At 40.8% G+C, this 20,655-nt stretch overlaps 1 protein-coding gene across 1 annotated transcript in view; it reads left to right on the top strand.

Moving 5' to 3' along the window:
- Positions 1–6,837: 6,837 nt before the first annotated feature.
- Positions 6,838–20,655, top strand: part of MAMDC2 (MAM domain containing 2) — a 211,437-nt gene continuing 197,619 nt past the window's right edge. The window contains exon 1 of the mRNA XM_069574104.1: positions 6,838–6,946. The gene's annotated coding sequence lies outside the window, so the exon portion shown is untranslated. The remainder of the gene's footprint in view (positions 6,947–20,655) is intronic.

Here is a 20,655-nt window from a genome sequence, read left to right as displayed (position 1 = left end):
GTGGTCTAGTATTCCCATCTCTCTCAGAATCTTCCACAGTTTATTGTGATCCACACAGTCCAAGGCTTTGGCATAGTGAATAAAGCAGAACCATGCCCAGTTCTAACTGTTGCTTCCTGACCTGCATACAGGTTTCTCAAGAGACTTGTTAGATGGTCTGCTATTCCCTTCCCTTTAAGAATTTTCCAGCATCATGGTCTTTTCAAATGAGTCAGGTCTTCGCATCAGGTGGCCATAGTATTGGAGTTTCAGCTTCAGCATCAGTCCTTCCAATGAATATTCAGGACTGATTTCCTTTAGGATGGACTGGTTGGATCTCCTTGCAGTCCAAGGGGCTCTCAAGAGTCTTCTCCACACCACAGTTCAAAAACATCAATTCTTCAGCGCTCAGCTTTCTTTATAGCCCAACTCTCACATCCATACCTGACTACTGGAAAAATCATGGCTTTGACTAGACAGACCTTTTTTGGCAAAGTAATGTCTCTGCTTTTTAATATGCTATCTAGGTTGGTCATAACTTTTCTTCCAAGGAGCAAGCATCTTTTAATTTCATGGCTGCAATCACCATCTGCAGTGATTCTGGAACCCCCCAAAATAAAATCAGCCACTGTTTCCACTGTTTCCCCATCTATTTGCCATGAAGTGATGGGACCGGATGCCATGATCTTCATTTTCTGAATGTTGAGTTTTAAGCCAATTTTTTCACTCTCCTCTTTCACTTTCATCAAGAGGCTCTTTAGTTCCTCTTCACTTTCTGCCATAAGGGTGGTGTCATCTGCATATCTGAGGTTATTGATATTTCTCCCAGCAATCTTGATTCCAGCTGTGCTTTCTCCAGCCCAGCATTTCTCATGATGTGTTCTGCATATAAGTTAAATAAGCAGGGTGACAATATACAGCCTTGATGTACTCCTTTTCCTATTTGAAACCAGTCTTTTGTTCCATGTCTAGTTCTAATTGTTGCTTCCTGACCTGCGTACAGATTTCTCAAGAGGCAGGTCAGGTGGTCTTGTATTCCCATCGCTTTAAGAATTTTCCACAGTTTGTTGTGGTTTGCACAGACAAAGGTTTTGGCATAGAGCAGAAATATATTTCTGCTTTAAATAAAGCAGAAATAAATATTTTTCTGGAACTCTCTTGCTTTTCCAATGAGGTTTAATGGATGATCCAATGGATGATTAATTGTTAAGAAATTGCAAAGCTTTCTTCCAAAGTGGCTGCACCAATTTGCAGTCTCTCCAGGAATAAGTGAGAGTTCTTGTTACTCCACATCATTGGTATTGTCATTTTCCTGATTTTAGTTACTCCAATAGGTGTGTTGGTAAAGAATCAGCCTACAGTGCAGGAGACCTGGGTTTAATCCCTGGGTCTGGAAGAACCCACTCCAGTATTCGTGCCTGGAGGATTCCATGGACAGAGGAGCTTGGTGAGCTATAGTTCATAGGGTTACAGAGTTGGATAGGACTTAGTGACTAAACCACAAGAGGTATGTAGTGGTATCATATTGTTATTTTAATTTGCAATTTCCTAATGACGTGATGTTAAGCATCCTTTCTTATGCCTATCTGCCATTTGCAAGTCTTGTTGGTGAGATGTCTGTTAAAGTCTTAGCCCACTATAATACCAGGTTGTTTGTTTAAAGCTTATTGAACTTTAAAAGCCAAGCTTCAGCTGTATGTGAACCATGAACTTCCAGATGTTCAAGCTGGTTTTAGAAAAGGCAGAGGAACCAGAAATCAAATTCCCAACATGTGCTGGATCATCAAGAAAGCAAGAGAGTTCCAGAAAGACATCTATTTCTGCTTTATTGACTACACCAAATTGACTACTTTATTGACTACTACCATTGACCTTTGACTGTGTGGATCACAATAAACTGTGGAAACTTCTGAAAGAGACGGGAATACCAGACCTCCTGACCTGCCTCTTGAGAAACTATATGCAGGTCAGGAAGCAACAGTTAGATCTGGACATGGAACAACAGACTGGTTCCAAATAGGAAAAGGAGTACATCAAGGCTGTATATTGTCACCCTGCTTATTTAACTTATATACAGAGTACATCATGAGAAACGCTGGGCTGGAAGAAGCACAAGCTGGAATCAAGATTGCAGGAGAAATATCAATAACCTCAGATATGCAGATGATATCACCCTTATGGCAGAAAGTGAAGAGGAACTAAAAAGCCTCTTGATGAAAGTGAAAGAGGAGAGTGAAAAAGTTGGCTTAAAGCTCAGCATTCAGAAAATGAAGATCATGGCATCTGATCTCATCACTTCATGGGAAATAGATGTGGAAACAATGTCGGACTTTATTCTGGGGGGGGGCTCCTAAATCACTGCAGATGGTGATTGCAGCCATGAAATTAAAAGATGCTTACTTCTTGGAAGGAAAGCTATAACCAACCTAGATAGCATATTCAAAAGCAGAGATATTACTTTGCCAACAAAGGTCCGTCTAGTCAAGGCTATAGTTTTTCCAATGGTTGTGTATGGATGTGACAGTTGGACTGTGAAGAAAGCTGAGCACCAAAGAATTGATGCTTTTGAACTGTGGTGTTGGAGAAGACTCTTGAGAGTCCCTTGGACAGCAAGTAGATCCAACCAGTCCATTCTAAAGGAGATCAGTCCTGGGTGTTCATTGGAAGGACTGATGCTGAAACTGCAACTGCAATACTCTGGCCACCTCATGTGAAGAGTTGACTCATCAGAAAAGACCCTGATGCTGGGAGGGATTGGGGGCAGGAGAAGAAGGGGATGGCAGAGGATGAGATGGCTGGATGGCATCACTGACTCAACAAATATGAGTCTGAGTGAACTCCAGGAGCTGGTGATGGACAGGGAGGCCTGGTGTGCTGTGATTCATGGGGTCGCAAAGAGTCGGCCACGACTAAGCTACTGAACTGAACTGAGCTTTAAAAGTGTTTTTGTTTGTATGTTTTGTATAGCAATCCTACCAAATGTGCATTTTGTAAGTAATTTTTCCCAGTCCATGGCTTGTCTTTGGATTCTCTTAGTCTTCAAATATTTAAATTGTTCCCTGTCCTTCTGGGAATAAAATTATATATAGATATATAGACTTCCCTGGTGACTCAGACAGTAAGGAAACCACCTGCAATGCAGGAGACCCGGGTTTGATCCAAGGGTTGGGAAGATCCCCTGGAGGAGGAAATGGCAACCAGCTCCTCTGTTCTTGCCTGGAAAATTCCATGGCCAGAGGAACCTGGCAGGCTACAGTCCGGGGGTCACAAAGAGTCAGACATGGCTGAGTGACTAACACACACACACACAAACATATTAGAATGCTTCATATTTTCCGCAGATTACTGAACTTGTGGTCACTGCTTCAGTCTTTTTTTCTCTGTGTATTTCAGTTTGGATAGTTTTAATTGCTCTATCTTCAAACTCACTGATCTTCTCTTTTGCTGTATCCAGTCAGCTATTAATCCTACCCAGTGAATTTTTTCTTTCTACACAGTGGCTATTTTTACTTCTAGAATTTCTATGGGTTCTTTTTATATTTTCAATTTCTCTTCTCATTATGTTTTCCTTTATATACTTGAAAATATTTAAAATAGATATTTCAATATCTTTGTTATTTCCATTAATTTTTTAAAATAGGGGTCTATTATGATTGACTGATTTCCCCCCAAGTTGTGGGTCATAATTTGCTGCTTTTCATGCCTTGTCATTTTTATTGAATCCTGGATATTGTGAATTTTAGGGTACTGAATACTGAATTTGTTTTCTCTATATTTTGTTCTATTAGGTAGCAATATTTGCTGATCAGCTTTATCCTTTCAAGATTTGTTTAAAAGCTCTGTTATGCTGATTTGGAGTAAGTTTTAATCTAGGGCTAGTTTATCTTAGCAGTAAGTGTGACCCTCCTGGAGTTTCTCCTGAATGCCCTGAGGATGTCCTGTGTGAGCTCTTGGGAGTTTTCCAGTCTGCAGTTTCCCCGTCATTCTTTGCCTGACATAGAATTTCATCCTTTGCACTCAAGCTTAATACTGGCAATGGACTCGAGAGGAGCTCTGTGCAGATATCTGGAGCTCGTTCTCTGCGGCATGCATTCCAGCTGCCTTCTCTGTCCTGAACTTCACACTTTGTCTCTCAGACTTAGTGATTTATTGTCCTTGCTGTGAACCACCTCCCTGCACCACTTTCCTGACAGTGAGTCCATAAAGAAAAGTCAGGGCAATCATAAGACTCTTCATTTTTTTTTTTCTTTTTCTCAAAATGATTACAGTCCTGTCCTGCCTGTTGTTCAATATCTAAAAATGTTATTTAGTATATTTTTCTAGGTTCTAACTATTTCACAGAATATCTGTTAGAAACAGAATATCCAGTATTAAATATTTTAAAGTTATTCAACTGTTCTCCAAATGCGGCTGAGAACTATTCCAACTATGAGCCAGCCCCATTTGATAACTGGCAAGAGACCTAGGCAAGAGAAATATCTCCTCTGGACTCCCTCTAGAGGAGTAAACAAACACATACACAAACGAATTTACTAGTACCTGGACAGTGGTGCCTTTGGCAATTGAGATCTGATTCCAAGTGACTTACACTGTTTAGGGCCCAGGGTACTGCTTCTTTACATCTTTCCCCCTATGTCCTTGAATCAAAATGTTCCCAAATATGACTACAGTTGAATGTCAGGAAGATTTGTGGGTTGTACCACTGATGGTTTCAGGGGCAAACACTGGTTTAGGGAGCTGCGAGGATTTGAATGGCAGAAGCACTTTGAGAGAAAAGACAAATTAACCTGTCAAGTTCTTCTTATACAGCATGAATGAAATAAATTCTTATCACATGCCAATAGTACCAAATGTTCATTTTTTGGTCTCTCTTTGTATTATAATATATTGTACCAGATTTACTCACAAATTGTTGTAGTATTTGCATCAGTTGCACATGGCAGCTGAAGAATGCTTGGAAATAGTAAAATATTAATATTTATGTTAAATTTGTATGTATGCAGATGTGCTTCCCTGGGGGCTCAGATGGTAAAGAATCTGCCTATATTGAGAGAGACCTGGGTTTGATCCCTGGGTTGGGAAGATCCCCTGGAGGAGGGCATGGCAACCCACTCCAGTATTCTTGCCTGGAGAATCCCCATGGATGGAGGAGCCTGGTGGGTAACAGACAGTGGGGTTGCAAAGAGTCAGACATGACTGAGTGACTGTGCACACAGCACAGATGTAGGTATATCATGTGTAAAGTGTGATACTGATTTTTAACCTCACCAGCTAGACCAATGTTTAATTCTAGAATTTGGAATTGGTTTTCTTTAAAAATTAAGATTTCAACAAATTTTCAAAAGAGCAATTTTTACAATTTCAGCATTATTAAAATTTTTTAATTTAACACCGATGCTCATTTAGTTACTGTTTGCATTCACCTTTTAATTTTAATATATAATTTTGGATGTCAGAAGAAATAAAATTCCAAAGCCATGAAAAAATTTTATTTTTTAGCATTTAAATTTTCAATAAAAATATATTAAAGATTTTGTACTTTGAATAAATTATATTTTAATATTTTACATCATTGGGAGTGACTACAGGTTGTAATCATGATAAATGAGTATAAGTTACCAATCATTATCATGATAATAAAATCATGACAAAATAAAAGCAAGCATAATAAACATACCAAAATGTAGTTCCATCGAGTAGCCAAAGAGGAAAAACTTAACATCATTATGGAGATGTATTTGTCAAGGCAAGAGGGTAAGATGTGTTTTATTTAACAGTTAACTTGATTTGTAACTTTTAAATAGTTACACTTATGATGTGGCAGTCATCAACTGTATCCTTGCTCTGGACCCCATGAACATTAGCTGCGGGTCTGGTTGAGAGGAATGGAGACAATATCTCCTCCCCAGTTGAGAGAGGGTCTTGTGTGTGTATTGTGTCCAGACAGGGCAGGGTGAGGCAGGGAATATAGGAAGACTGATTTCAAAACATTTGTTCGCAAGATTTCTGGTTATGGCTCTGGTCTGGGATTTGCTCTCACCAACCAGTGGTTCTGTGGTGGAGGTCAAGGGTAAGCAAACTTGGCTTGGGGTCAGGATTCCAATCAGGAAAGAATTTAAGGGCAAATAGGGACACCAAGGCAGACATCTGTTCAGCTGGACACAGTTGGGGGTCGTGATGGTGGTGGTTGAGGAGAGGAGAGTACAGGAGATGCCTGCCGTATCTGCCCCCTGGTGGCCCAGCGGAACACTGGCACCCCTGGACACAAGCTCCCGCTGGCCAGAGGGGCCAAGACTCCTGGGATGCCTCCTACACTGGTCACAACTGGCCAGACTCTGAGCTGGCGGAACACATCATTAACTCCTGCTTAAAAGGATAAGAGACAAAAAAAAAAAAAAGGAGGGGGGCGGATATTTTAACCTAGCCCATGTGATTAAGAATAGTATTTGTGGCAGAGTTTTATAAACAGTTTAGTCATAAGCACCTCGCTAGGCATGTCTCCTGTGACAAAATTTATGTCCTGTGATTGGCTCTGCGGGGTGACTTTGGCTGAACCAAGACGGATGGTGTGTTGTCTTTGCGCCGATTTTTATGCCAGGCACCGGGAGAATTTTGAGCAGGAGAGAGCAGCTCTCAGTTTTTAACGGGCTTCTTCAGCGGTGAGCGGAAATTGTGCCTGTGAGGAGCAATCACTGAAATGGGTCGCAGACCTTTTAAAAGAACCATGCGGCCCATTTGTTTGGCTAGCAGATAGTGAGTCCTTCTGAAGTGACCGATGTCCTGTGCGCATAGTGTCAACAAAACCGAGGATTGTTTTACCCAGGGTGAAATGTCAGTGCCAGTCATAAGTCAGCCAAAGACACAGGGTCTGTTACAAGGGAGAGCCTGTGCTGCCTTGCTTTCTGCATCTCCAGGTCCTAGCTTGGGGGTCTCAACTCTGACTGCGTTACAAACACCATGGAGCCGTGTAAGTACTGCTGTCCAAGTCTCCAGACCAATTAAATCAGAATCTCTTAGGGACTGGGCATTGGCAGATTTTTTTTTTTTAAAGCTTCCCAGGTGATTGTACTGTTTGGTTAAGGCTGGCATTTGCTAAGCTAGCTATCAAGCTGGACACATAGTAATTGTTCAATAAATGTACAGTAAATTCAATTGGGAGCACTTAGCATTTACAGTTTTACAGATACCACTTTAACTGAGACAAAGGAAATGACGAGAAGGGTTGTATTCTTCCAGTCAGCAAACTGCAGACCTGGAAGGGTTTATCTAGAGGGCGGCCTCCCTGCTAGCAGTATGTGTAGGGGGCAGGGGAGGGGGTTGGGGAGACGAGGGGGTGATGTTAGGCTCTGCTGGGAAGCATGAGGCGGCAGCCCTTCTAAGGCTACAGAAGTCCAGGGCTAGGGTGAAATCATTAGGATTTTAAAGTTGTACCACATTTGCTGCTTTTTGTGAAACAAGTAACTTCTGTTCAGATTTTCCAATTTGCTCATGTTTCTAAGATAGATTCAGCTTCCTCTAGTACTAGGGGAAAGCTTGGCCCATTGACCTTGGCAAAGAGACAAAACTGGCCATTCTTGTAGTGGATGAAATGCTCAACTCCAGACTGTTCAGTTCTGTGAGCTTTGTATTTGTACCGAAATGTGACTCTGAGCTTAAGCGGGTCCTTTGCCTGTACGTGTGAGACCCCAAGTCCACAGAACAATGTGTGCAGTTGTATACAAGACAAATACGAAAAATTTTCTAATGAGAGGATTATAAATATTCCAAACTGAGAAGACAGCTTAATGGCTCTTATTCTTCCTTTCTCCTCTTCCCTGGGAAGGGAAATTAGTGCACAGCTGCACACAGGTGTCTACTTTGGACAGTATTTTCACTTAGACCTGTTTCTTCATGGGAATTTCTCTCATCTTGATTATTGACTATGCGTGGTTGAGCTCCAAGAGCAGGCAGAGTTATAACTATCCAAAAGGAAAGAATGTCACCCCTTGTGTTGCAATGTTTTTCCTTGTTACTATGTATCCTCTAGTAACATGTCTTAGCTGACACCTTTGAGCATTTTGAGGGTTTGGTTAATACCTTAGATAAGCTACCTGAAGTTATTAAAAAAATAAGAGAATGAATGGAAAGATGAATAGACAGATGGATGAAGGGCCAACAACAACAACCTCTGCCATCTGTGGCTGAACCATGATTTGTTCTGTCACGCAAATCTGGCCCATCTTGGTTTTAGTTTCATTCAGGTTTTGTCTAGTAAAAGGAGCTATATCTGGTGATTGATAGTGAACTCAATATTGATTTCACCTATGTCAGAGCTTGCTCTCTTCTGGTTATGGACCCATAATCTCAGATGTTTTTTGCGTCCTCATGTCTGTAATTGATGGTGAGGGTGGAATAAAACGAAGTGTTTCGGGTATGTTGCAGGAGCAGAACCAACTTTTTTAAAGCATGCAGCTTTTAAATCTTTCATTCTATTTACAACTTTATATCTAATAAACAATGACAAGTTTTTTGCAAGTTGGTTGCCTACTTATAATATCAGGAAAATGTTATTAAATTTGGGAATTTTAGAATTAGGAATCTGAAGCTTCCTAGTCTATTTTATAGGTGAAGAAACTGAGGCTTACAAAGATTGCTTTGTTAGATCATGCAACAAGCACATTTAGAACTATGACTCAACAGGATATAACTGGTCAAACTGATCAAGAAGCAAAACCCAACGTAGACCCCTTGTCATATAACAAAGAATCCTCCTTTTTCATCCCCATTATGAATAGCTATAATATATTTGTCAAGGCAAAGAGATTTGGGAAATGGGAGTCGGTAGAAGTAAGGAGGTGGGGGAAAAGGAAGGGCGAATGTTTGTTAGGAATGCATTTCCTCATAGCTGTAGGGAATGTTATTCTAGTAACCTTGGACACTGTTGAGATTTCCATAAACTGAGACTCAAGACCACTTGGAAATTGATTGTGGTCACGTTGGTCTCAGAACCAGCTCAGAGTGCCTCAACTCTGTCCTCTTCACCAGTTGACCCACTGGTCATGACAGGCACACCCTCTCTTGCTGTATTATTAACTCCCACAATCCTTAGTCCCACGCAGCCCCATCACAGTGTATCTCTTGCATCCATTCAGTTTTTCAACTGTCTCTAGGGCTCAATTCCCAGTCCAGACATTTTAGGGCTAAAATAAGAGTAAGTATGTTAAATAAAACCTTGAGTATTACAGCAGTGAATGATAATAGCATTCCTCAGACAAAGAGTCTGCTGAGAAAGGAAGGAATGAATTAATTGATACCAATTAGTGTTTTATTTAAATTGACTTGAATGAGGGCAGGGCTGTGTCATGAGTTGCTCATACTTGGTCAAGTCACTTTCCCTCTTTGGGTCTCATTTCCTCACGTGTGTAATGAGACAGTGAAATTAGCATGCCTCTAGATTTTCTTTTGGTTCTAACATTCTGATTAGTGTTTTATAGGCCTATTTATTTCTTTTGCTCTTTTCCCTCCATACATGGTTCACTGCAAGCAGCATGTGGACAGGTGTACTGTAGGCTGGTAGTGCCTGGGGATTAAATACCGGCCCATTTACAACTGGTTCACCAGATATACCATTCTGTGCTGCCCCTGCTCATCAGTTTTCTTTTCTCTTGCAGAAACCATCCACTTATAAGAAACAGGTCTTTCTCCCTAGCCATCATCTCTCTGCCCATTAGCAAGACAGAGTCTGGTGCAAGGATTCTTCCTTTCTCTGCATGAAGAAAATAGTCCACTTTCAGACATGCTAACACAGCCTGATGAGACAAGCTGTATTTCTGTTTTGTGATTTGAAACACAAAGGTTACTATAAAACTAATTTTGAATTGTAGATTTCATTTTTGGTTCCAAAAAGCATCCATTATATATAAATCTTTACTTGTAGATGTATCTGACTTATGATCAGCTATGCTTTCTGTTGATTTTTACTCTTCCATAGTTCCTTGAGCTTTCTGTGTAACGGGAATTAATACATGGACATTCTTTAGTCCTAGAGGAAGCATTTTTCCCAGGAAATGAAAGTCTGCTGTTTTCTCTGACAATCTTTATTTTGTGTTTCTTTGAGGTAGATTCCTGAGTCATGTAACCAGTGAACTCTGCCAAGTTCTTTTATTAAAATCTCACTGAAGTCTGTGAGATCAGTGAAGAATCACAGCATTACAACATTATTTGACCTGAAAGAAACTTTGTAAAATCCAATCCAGTGTCTTTACAGATAAAGAAAGAGCTCAGAGAGGTGTGACTTGTCCGAGGTCACACAGCTAACAAGTAACACAAAATGAGAGCTAGAATCCAGTTCTCCTAATTTTTAGCGTGCATATTTTAGCAGGGGTGGGAGAGTATGGGAAGGAGATAGAGAAAACGAAACAAATAAATTTGTGGTAACTTTATGTTCTAAGGAAGCCTATTTTCTAACTTTGTATTTAAAGTTTTATCACTAAATTTGATATTTAACAAAAATTTTCACATTATAAAATAACCTTGGCACTAACATGTACTAATATGTATTACAGGAATATCTTCCTATTCCAAGTAGTAAACTATGGAGACAGGAAAGTAATGAGGTATAGAGTCAATAGAGTAGAGGGGTTTCTCGCAAACTGGAACTGTAAGCCTTGCTGGTAAGCCTTCAGGTCCCTTCCTCCCCATCCTCATCTTTCAGCTCCTCTTCCTCCTCCATAACCTCCTCCTCCTCTGCTATTTACAAAGCACTGGACCAACAAGACAGTGCAAGCTGGGTGACCAGTTTATTCCCTAGAAGCTGTAGATTCTTTTACTGTAATATTTACAAGGATTCTTTCTCACCAGTTAATCCCCAGCACAGTATCTGTCAGTCAGTATAAATTTTTTTCAGTGGGTCAGTGATTAACTATGTATTGAAGTTAGGATTTTGAATTCAGTGTAATCATCTACTTTTGTGAAAATAAACTGGTTCAGGGCTTGATGAAATTTATCTGAAATTCACCATATAGAGCTAAGTTGCTTCAGTCATGTCCGACTCTGTGCGATCCTGTAGACGGCAGCCCACCAGGCTCCCTCATCCCTGGGATTCTCCAGGCAAGAACACTGGAGTGGGTTGCCATTTCCTTCTCCAATGCATAAAAGAGAAAAGTGAAAGCGAAGTCGCTCAGTCGTGCCCGACTCTTAGCGACCCCCTGGACTGCAGCCTACCAGGCTCCTCTGCCCATGGGATTTTCCAGGCAAGAGTACTGGAGTGGGTTGCCATTGCCTTCTCTGATATAGAGTATACAGGTCTTAACCACGAGCACCTTGGGAAGGCCATCAGCCATTCACAACTTAATATGTATTCCTCTCCCTGGGTTTGCTTTCCTCCTCCCCGTGAGTTGAGATCAATCACATTTGGAGAAGAATGAGGCAAAGGAAAAGAAGAATCATGGGCCAGGGGTTGGAATGGGGAGTATGGCCTCACTGCACAGACTGAGGACAGGGAGAAGGAAGGCAGAGTAAGAATTTAAAAGATTGATGAGTGTAGCAAACAGTGCCTACTTCACACGTTTGCTTACAGCTGATACTGCTAGATTCTAATGTGAGGGGAATGGGCTTACTTTCAGAGGATTCATTATCAAGCTCAGCATAAATTCTTTGGAAGAAATTTGAACCTGTCTTTTAAAGGTCAAAGATTGGAAGATTTGGTCTTTAGTCTAAGAGTCCTCTCCCTCCTGCAGTCATCACCACCCACCCTTTCTCTCTCCCCATGTCCCTCTTTCTCTCTTTTTTCCCGCACCACCCTTTCCCTCTCCCTCTCTCTCCCTCCAAACCTTTACACTGGGTAGAGACAGATGCTGCCAATTGTCACTGGTGCCAGGTATCGTCAGTTAAATCTCAATCATTTCAACAACATTGCCTGTAGTTCACACATCATTGGGCCTGCCAGAGGCAGCATTTCAAACACATGTCCTTATTCAGGGGGAGTCGGGAATAGGAGTGCTCTGAACTGCACTTTTCAAAACCTGTTGTCCACTTGTGCCAACAGAATGGGGGAAATTTCCTTTCAGCACTGCCTTGAAGAGCATCCAGATGTTCCCACTGAGCTAAAGTGCACCTGCAGTAGGGGCTGCTTGTAACCGCGGCTGCCAGGATCCCTTGGGAAGGCAAGCCAGACTGAGCGCCACAAAATGGTGTCATGGACAACTTGGGGCCAAGTCTCAGGGGAAAGGATGCTGGATTTTGGATCTGAGTTTAACTTCTCATGCTACTCTTTCCTGGAGAAGGAAATGGCAACCCACTCCAGTATTCTTGCCTAGAGAATCCCGTGGACGGAGGAGCCTGGTGAGCTGCTGTCCATGGGGTCTCACAGAGTCGGACACGACTGAAGCAACTTAGCATGCATGCATGCATTGGAGAAGGAAATGGCAACCCACGCCAGTACTCTTGCCTGGAGAATCTCAGGGACAGAAGAGCCTGGTGGGCTGCCGTCTACGGGGTCACACAGAGTTGGACATGACTAAAGTGACTTAGCAGCAGCAGCTACTGTTTCCTGGCAAGTGGCCTCGGGTAAGCTCTGCCTCCTTAAGCTCCATCCTGCTTGTCGGTAAATAGACCCCAACTCCTGCCCCATCCAGAGAGCTGTCATTTCTTTACCTCCTGCTCTGCGATGGGCACACTCATGCATCAAGTAGCGTACTTATTCCTCAAGGCGTCCCAGTGGGTGGTTAAACACTATTGCTTTCCTCACAGTACAGATGGTCAGCTCCCAGCTCAGAGTGCTTAGGAGACCAAGGTGACATAGTTGAGAAGAGGCAAACTCACATTTGAAATCAGGCCTGTTTTCAGAGTTGTTGAAAAGACCATTGTATTGTATGTGGAAGGGCTTTGAACACCAAAATCTAGAGACTGCAAACCAGAATGATTCAAAAGCAGAGGATTTTATCACTGGAGAGAGTCCTGGCTGGGTGTCAGGTGAGTTACTCACCCTCTCCAGCCAGTTTTTTCCTCTGGAGATGCTAAGGGTATCTGCCCCCTGGGATTATCTTGGGATAGAATGGACTTGCACGTGTGAAGTACAGGCACAGCGCTTGGCGTGGTAGCCCCCCGTAGGTTTTGTCACTGCTAGTATTGTTGGGAGGATGATTCAAGGTACTGGTTCTAAATTAGAGAAAATAATGCTCACACCCTTTCCTCAACTTACACATGCCATCTTCTATTTACTTCTTATTCCCGCTGGAAAGCAAAAGCCAGAAGGAAAGCTGATTACTAATATCAATTTTTAACAGGAACATTTTTCAGTATGAGTAGAACAGGCACTTAAGGCTCTTTGTTCTTCAAACTGAATGAATGAAATGCAACACATAGGACTTCAGTAAATCATGGCCAGTGCCCTTTCCTGCCATGTCCATGCCCTGCTGGCCCTCATGAGGGTTCTGAGCATCCACCCCTCCTGCCTCTCATCCCAGCCTCCTTTGGTTTTTGGCCTGTTTCTTGGCTCTGAACTCTCAACTCCTCCCTCACCTCTGCTTCTCTGGAATACTGTTCACCCTTTTTCTTTTGCTATCGGACCCCAGCACTCCCTCATCACCTCTGTTTTAGTGGAACCTTTGGCTCTTGTGACCACTTTGGTCTCAGCCCTAAACTTCAGGTCCAACTAAGGTCCGCGGGGTCCTGCCCTTGTAATTCACGGTGGATGCATTGCTTTTCCTCAGGCTTGTGCTGCCTTGCCTTCCTCCACTCCACCCCCTATTTCCAGCTCTTGCTTTTGATTTTTTTTTCCTGGTGGAGGGAATTATTTTATTTTTTACTGAAGTACAGTTGACGCACAATATTATAAATTTTAAGTGTACAGTATATCACAATTTTTAAAGCTTATACTCCATTTGTAGTTATCATAAAATACTGGCTCTATTCCCCATGTTGTGCAGTATATCCTTGGAGCTTACTTTATATATATAATAATTGGTACCCCTTAACCCCCTGCCTCTGTATTGCCCCTCCCATATTCACGTCCCCACTAGTAACCACCAGTTTGGTCACTATATCTGTAAGCCTGCTTCTTTCTCATTATATTCACTAGTTCACTGTATTTTTTAGTTCCACATGTAAGTGAAATCGTATGGTATTTATCTTTCTCTGACTTATTTCACTTAGTGCAATACCCTCAAGTCCATCCATGTTGCTGCAAATAGCAAAATTTCATTTTTTAAAAAAGTGACTGAGTAATTCTCTATTGTATATACATACCACATCTTCTTTATCCATTTATCTGTTGATAGACACCGAGGTTGCTTCCATATCTTAGCAATGGTAAATAATGCTGCTATGAAAATTGGAGTGGATGTGTCTTTTCAAATTAGTGTTTTTGGTTTTGGATATATACTGAGGAGTAGAATTGCTAGATCATATGGTAGTTCTACTTTTAATTTTGTGAGGAACCTCCATACTGTTTTCCACTGTGGCTGCACCAATTTACATTCCCATCAACGGTACACAAGGGTTCCCTTTTCTCCACATCCTTGTCAACATTTGTTATTTGTGTTCTTTTCCATGATGACTCTTCTGACAGGTGTGAGGTGATAGATCATTGTGGTTTTTATTTGCATTTTCCTTATAATTAGTGATATTGAGCATCTTTTCATATACCTGTTGGCCATTTGCATTTCCTCTTTGGAAAAATGTTCAGTTTTCTGCCCATTTTCCAATCAGGTTGTTTGTTTGTTTGTTTGATGTCGAGTTGCACGAGCTGTTTATATATGTTGGATATTAACCCATTGTCTTTTGCAAATATTTTGTCTCATTCAGTAGGCTGTCTTTTCCTTTTGTTGATGGTTTCCTCTGCTGTAGTTTTTGTTTAATTAGGTCTTTGCTTTTATTTCCTTTGCTTTAGGAGACAGATCCAAAACATTATTGCTACGATTTATGTCAAAGAATGTTCTGCCTATGTTTTTCTCTAGTTTTTTATGGTTTCCAGTCTGACATCTAGGTCTTTAATCCGTTTTGAGTTTATTTTTATATATGGTTTTTAGCTCTCTTATGATTCATACGGGGGCGTGTACCGAACAAAATAGCAATTGAGGCTTAGGTTAGACTGTCTCTCAATGTCAGACCTCCAGATGTTTCCCCACACCCAGAAGTTTTGATCATGTAGCAAATTCCTGTTCCTGAGTGAATTGTTTGTTAACTTTTCCTCCTGATGTGGCATCATGCAGGCACAGCCTTTGACTCATGCAAATTAAGAGCAGGATCTCTCAGAGCACAGACTCTGGAATCATCTCTGATGAAATACACCTTTTCTAAACAAGTAGCCAAAGAAGTATTTTCAGACCAGTGACAAAATTGGACCATGTAAAGTTTTCACCAGGGTTTTAAGTAGGTTTTAGTAATAAGACAGTGGCACATTTACTCTCTTTCATGTGAGCAAAGAAGCATGCTCTGTCAAATAACGTTTTCCTCGGTGGCCTCCAAGGAACCTCCAAGTCTTCTTTCTACCCACTCCTCCCCAGTTCACATGGTGGAGTAGAGATTGCGTGATCTACAGAGGGGTTTCAGACCCGAGATAGAAGTCCAGCTCACACACTGACACCCTGTGTGTGTACCAAATAAAGTTTGTTAATTTCTATAGCTCCTGACAACAAGGCATAAGACCTAAACCCTACCTCTTGGGAGAGTTATAGGAGTAAAAATATGTAACATGCTAGCACAAAGTCGAGCCATGAGTGTGTGATGTGTGTACAGGTATCTTCAAGAATGGTATGTGTCCTTGTGTCTATATGGGTCCATGTAATGCAGTCACTTAATATCCTCCTTCCTTTGGTGGGCCATTTGATATAAATATCTTTCTCTAATCATAGGGATCATTTGGAATTTGATGCTGATCCAGTGGTAATTCTAGAGTGAGTTGCCCGTTAAAAAAATGTAATGGCCTTCTTTTTAGACACCATGGGTTTATCAGGCTTGTTGTGTGTGTGTGTGTGTGTGTGTGTGTGTGTGTGTCTTAATTTTCCAGTTCTTTCCACTGTCGGTTTGTCTTCTGGAAATCTCTGTTAGAAGTCCTGGTGGCCGTCCAACTGGTCTGGCCAGTGGAGCTATTCCAACTCACTGATTTCAGAATTTCCATTGGCCTCAAACAGCCATTCTCCTTCAGAATGTCCTTAGCTAGTAGAGTGCTAGATGGCCTGTTTGCTCTAGCAAATGCATCTGAATGCTTTCTTTTGCCAGAAAAGTTTTGTTAAGGTACTCTTCTTTTCCCCAGAAAAATATCCCCTTGGTGTTTGATGGTTTGGAACTTTGTGCTTGATCTCTCATCAATGAATAAATTCCCAGGGAATTAATAAAGCCCTTGGGCAGGGTGTTAACTCTTTGAGGTGCTACTTTATGACTTAGTCATAATTTGAGAGTTCTAAAACCATATTAGTTTCCTTATAATCGAGAGAGGATTTGAACTTGTCTCAAAAAATACATGCTGTATAAATTAAAGAAATTGCAAAGATGTCAGATAGTGGTAAGAATTCAAAACAAGAGGAAAGAGTACCACCTTGCTGTATGTAGTCAAGATTGTCAGTTAGCCAGTTTGTTTCCAAGCTTCCCAGTAACCAAAGCAAAGAGGAAAACTCCCTTAGTTTTAACTGATACAGATTGATAATATAAATCTAAACTTTTTCTCAAGCCAACAGGCAATTCTGTATGACCCTTCCCTAAGAAAAGCAATGACTCTCAAAGTGCTAGCTTGACCTGAATTGCTAGATAATGCAAAATCTTTGGGACAGTTTTTTAGCTGTCCTGGGCCTAGGAAAACTCTGTGGCAGTTTTCACATGTGAATGGATAGAACAAAGCTATAATATATGATCTCCTATGTGTGGACATAAGAATGAGGTCTTTTTTTTTGTTTGTTTGTTTGTTTGTTTGTTTTTACTAAAGTATAGATGGCGTGATCACCCACCTAGAGCCAGACATCCTGGACTGCAAAGTCAAGTGGGCCTTAGGAAACACCACTATGAACAAAGCTAGTGGAGGTGATGAAATTATAGCTGAGTTATTTCAAATTCTAAAAGATGATGTTGTTAGAGTGCTGCACTCAATATGCCAGCAAATTTGGAAAACTCAGCAGTGGCCATAGCACTGAAGAAGGTCAGTTTTCATGTCAATCCCAAAGAAAGGCAATGTCAAAGAATGTTCAAACTACCACACAGTTGCATTCACCTCACATGCTAGCAAAGTAATGCTCAAAATTCTCCAAGCTAGGCTTCAACAGTACTTGAACTGAGAACTTCCAGATGTTCAAGCTGGATTTAGAAAAGGCAGAGGAACCAGAGATCAAATTGCTTCATCCACTGGAGCATAGAAAAAGCAAGAGAATTCAAGAATAATATCTACTTCTGCTTCATTGACTACACTGAAGCCTTTGACTGTGTGGATCACAACAAACTGAAAAATTCTTAAAGAGATGGGAATACCAGAATACCTTACCTACCTCCTGAGAAATCTGTATGCAGGTCAAGAAGTAACAGTTAGAACTAGACATGGTACAACAGACTGGTTCAAAATTGAAAGGAATACTTCAAGGGTATATATTGTTACCTTGCTTGTTTAACTTATATGCAGGGTACATCATGTGAAATGCTAGACTGGGTGAAGTCCAAGCTGGAATCAAGATTGCCAGGAGAAATATTAATAACCTCATATACTCGGATGACACCACCGTTATGGCAGAAAGTGAAGAACTACTGAAGAGCCTCTTGATGAAAGTGAAAGAGGAGAGTGAAAAAGCTGGCTTGAAACTCAGCATTCAGAAAACTAAGATCATGACATCCAGTCCCATTACTTCATGGCAAATAGATGGGGAAACACTGGAAACAGTGAGAGACTTTATTTTCTTGGGTTCCAAAGTCACTACAGATAGTGACTGCAGCCGTGAAATTAAAAGATACTTCCTCCTGGGAAGAAAAGCTGTGACCAACCTAGATAGCATATTAAAAGCAGAGACATTACTTTGCTGACAAAGTCCGCCTAGTCAAAGCCATGGTTTTTCCAGTAGTCACGTATGGATGTGAGAGTTAGATCATAAAGGTGGCTGAGTGCTGAAGAATTGATGCTTTTGAACTGTGGTGTTGGAGAAAACTCTTGAGAGTCCCTTGGACTGTAAGGAAATCAAAACAGTAAATCCTAAAGGGCTTCCCTGATAGCTCAGTTGGTAAAGAATCCACCTGCAATGCAGAATACCCCAGTTAGATTCCTGGGTTAGGAAGATTCCCTGGAGAAGGGATAGGCTACCCACTCCAGTATTCTGGCCTGGAGAATTCCATGGACTGTATAGTCCATGGGGTCACAAACAGTTGGACATGACTGTACAACTTTCACTTTCATTTTCAAAGGAAATCAACCTTGAATATTCATTGGAAAGACTGATGCTGAAGCTGAAGCTCCAACACATTGTGAAGAACAGACTCATTGGAAAAGACCCTGGTGCTGGGAAAGATTGAAGGCAGGAGGAGAAGGGGATGACAGGATGAGATGGTTGGATGGCATCACCAACTCAATGGACATGAGTTTGAGCAAACTCTGGGAGTTGGTAATGGACAGGGAAGCCTGGCTTGCTGCAGTCCATGGGGCTGCAAAGAGTCAGACATGACTGAGTGACTGAATTGAATTGATAATTGTTTACAGTGTGGTGTTGTGTTAATTTCTATTTTACATCAAAGTAATAGAGGTATACATATATATATATATGCACTTTCTTTTTCCATATTTTTCTACTATGGCTTGTCATAGGTTATCAAATATAGTTCTTTGTGCTATACAGTTGGACCTTATTGTTTATCCATTATGTACTTCATAGTATCTGCCAATCCCAAACTTCCAATCTTTCTCTCCTTCACTTCTCTTCTGTCTTAGCAACCACGTCTGTTCTCTCTGTCTATGAGTCTGTTTCTGTTTGGTAAATACGTTCATTTATGTTGTATTTCAGATTCCACATATAAGTGATATCCATGGTATTTATTTTTCTCTGTCTAACTTACTTGGTTTAGTATGATAATCCTTAGGTCCATCAGTGTTGCTGCAAATAGCAGTATTTCATTCTTTTTTAGGGCTGAGTAGTATTCTATTGTGTATATGTACCAAATGTTCTTTATCCAAAATGAAGGTTTTAGAGAGCAATGGAAGCCTGCCCCTGCTTCTTATTTGTAGCAGCATTATGCAGTGTAGTGTAATTGAAAATAATGCTAAATTACTGGATGTGTATAATTTTAGGTCATTCAACTCCTGGGAAAGGTTTATTCATCTTTTAAGGGCCTTTTTAAGGGCCTGCTGAAGTACCTCTGTCATGCGGGGTTCTGCAATACTTCTGGGGTCCTGGCATAATCCACAGCAAATCAGGGAGGGCTATGTACGTCCTCTACACTGCTATGTCTCAGTGATAACATTGTAATGATTTACTTCCGTGTCTGCTCCTCCGTTGGACTGTGAGATCGCTGAGGGGAAGATGTCTTATCCATCATCGAATACCAGTGTCTCTTATGGTGCCTTCTAAAGTAAATGCTGAGCACAAGAGGAGTGGGTATTATGTGCTCATCAGAGTTCTAAGCGCTTTACATGGTTTTCTCATTTAGTCCTCACAGTTCTGTGAGGTCATTACTGTCATTATTCTCATTTTACAAACTCAGAAACCATGGCCTCCAGAGTGATTTGCCTGTTTAATTGAAGTAAATGGTAAGAGAGAGAATTTAAGCCCATGAAGACCAAGTCTTAGTGTTTTGAGTAGATAAACTGGTCTTAGATTCGGGAGGCACTGAACATGTCATTTGATTGTGTCACAGAAAGAGAGTAGGATACAATGTTTATTGAGATGCTTGAATCTGAATTCACTCTCATTATCCCAGGAATGAGACTCTTCTCTTGCTTATGGACCCTAAACCAGTACTTTCAGAAGCCATGGGGCAGCAAACAATTTATAGATCCTAATTTCTTAAATTAAAATTTAGTAATACAGCTAAATAGGTTTGTGGATGGTACTGTGTTAACTGATTGGAAGCCACTAGATTGAAAAAATAGAGGCAATAATCTTGGCTTCTAATTTCTCCTAAATGTTTATTCTCTCTCAATGCAAAGTACTATTTACAACTTTGCATTACTCTAAATTCAGCACTTTCTTAGCTGGCCTGACATCTTCTATTGTTGTCTGGGAAAAGAATGAGACAGTTGCACTAATCTAATCTTGGTATTTACTCTAAGGTTTTAATAAATAAATCCCTGTTCTCAAAGGGAACAATGTCCTTTTGATATGCCTCGCATATTTCTTTTCCAAGGGCATCCCAAATGAGTTGACTACAAATATTTCTGCTAATGAGACTGCCTTGAAATATCACTGCTGTGATTATAGGCATAAATAGTGAATTTCATTAGGTTGCTTGAGTCCCACTTTTGATGGCATAGTAAATCTCAGAACAACCGTGGGCGGTAGATATATGAAGAGCTTTTTTGGATATAATTAACTCATTTGAGTGCAACTACTAGCTATCTTAGCATAGCAATTCTAACTTAGTCTTAGGCTGCTTTAAGTACATAAAACAATTTGACACTGTTATAGGAATTCTACATGAGCCTGAAGGATTAATAAATTTAAAAAAGACTCTAGTTTGAGAGAAGCATAAAGATATTGATTAAATTCTCTATTTCACTAATATTTATAGTGGCTA

This window comes from Ovis canadensis, chromosome 2, assembly GCF_042477335.2.
Source record: "Ovis canadensis isolate MfBH-ARS-UI-01 breed Bighorn chromosome 2, ARS-UI_OviCan_v2, whole genome shotgun sequence".
Lineage (NCBI taxonomy): Eukaryota > Metazoa > Chordata > Mammalia > Artiodactyla > Bovidae > Ovis > Ovis canadensis.
Note: the sequence above shows the minus strand (reverse complement) of the source record. Positions and strands in the feature narration are given on the sequence as shown.